Raw genomic sequence first — 1,766 nt, forward strand, 5'->3', positions numbered from 1 at the left:
TAACACCTAAAAGTTTAAAAACAAATCATCCCACAAGAACAAGCAGTCAACAATCATCGAGCTTTCAAAAAGCTTTATCAGTTAAAACTTGAAATTTCTGAGAATCGTTATACATAGCGTTTAAAATGGTAATGATGCCTTGCTGCAGCTGCGCTTGTAGCGCTGCCGCAACTGCTTCCTTCGCCCTCGCCTTTGCCTGCCATGCCCGAGCCTCCAGATCGGCTTGCACAAAACGAATTTCTCTGCCTTCACCTCCTTGTCCCTTTATCATTTGTGACGCCGAATCCTTTGCCGCCCCGATCAGCACAAAATAGTGTTGTTGCTTCTTTTCTGCTAATTTACACCTAAGCTCTTCTTCCTACAAGAAACCCAATTTTAGCTATCAAATTGCCAAAAAGCAAATCCATATGTTTCAATTTGTTTAATGAATTCTTACTTGATGCTCTTGTTGATGGATTAGGTTGGATAAGTCTTCTGATAACAAAGATGCAAAACCAGAGGATTGAGAAGAAATAGAGTGTTGTTGATGGTGGTTCAACATGAATTGTTTATCAACCAACACAGGTGCTAATCTAATAGCATAACGACGTTTTTTTGCAGAAAACCAGTAGAAACAAAACACAACCAAACAGATCAAATTCGAGTATATCTTTTTTTCAAAGTGAACACAATGAGAAGCATAGACTAAACAAATTAAATTGAGAAACTTATCATCATAGAAGATTTGATGGCATCAGTTACTCTATGCTAAAATCTTTTTGCTAAGACAACACCCTTTTCTCGCTACACAACCGTCCACCAAAACCTGGACACGTGCACCTTACATCGCAATAGATTTCCAAACCATACCTATCCTTTGTTGAGATTAAGAAAAAAAAGTATCAGGAATGAAACATAAATTAAGAACCTACAAAGAAGTTAACAAATAAACTTAAAATCGTTACCATTTATATCAATCATTGCATTAGAAGAAGTCTTATGCTACAAAAAAATAAGTCAAGAAAATAATAGTTAGCATTTAACATGAAAAGAGTGGAGTATGTTTTGGTTTAACATGCACTTCATGTTACCTGTTGACTTCACATTATTTATAACTCATAACAAAAATATAACTCCATTGTACACAACCATCCACCTGTCTAAAGCCATCCTCAACCACCTGTTGCCATTACCGACCATATGCATATCACTCCAACCCTGTAAAATAGGAACATCCACTTATGAACAGAACCAAAATAATCATTATAAAGCAAACAGGACAACAAGCTAAGACTATTCAAAACCCCAAAATTGCAATCATAATGAAGATCGATGAGATTATTGATAAAATCAACAGTTTGGTCAAAAGCAATTGCATACAAGACGATTTTTAAACAACAACCATGAAGGAGAATCATGCATAAGACCAACATAAGTTATAAACTGCCAAGCACTCCTTATCAGCAGAGAACAAACTGGTTACATACCCATCTATAAAACCACACTGATTCAAGTGAGAAATTGAAATAAACAGAGAAATAATGGAAATCAACTGCAGAATCTCGAAACATTAGACACAAAAATCCCTAAAAGATTGTGTTACATTCCTCAAAAACCTGAAATTAGAACATACCCTTTGGAAGTAGATTTGTGTTGGGTCACCTATTGATTTGGTGATGACCCACTGATCTATTCCTCTACCTTAGCAACACTTAGTAGTTATTGGTTCTTTGTAAATTGGTGTCTTGGTACATACTTAAAGCCATTGGCAAAATCGAAGACTAGCC

Source organism: Cynara cardunculus, unplaced genomic scaffold, assembly GCF_001531365.2.
Source record: "Cynara cardunculus var. scolymus isolate 2C unplaced genomic scaffold, CcrdV1 Un_Scaffold_3083, whole genome shotgun sequence".
Lineage (NCBI taxonomy): Eukaryota > Viridiplantae > Streptophyta > Magnoliopsida > Asterales > Asteraceae > Cynara > Cynara cardunculus.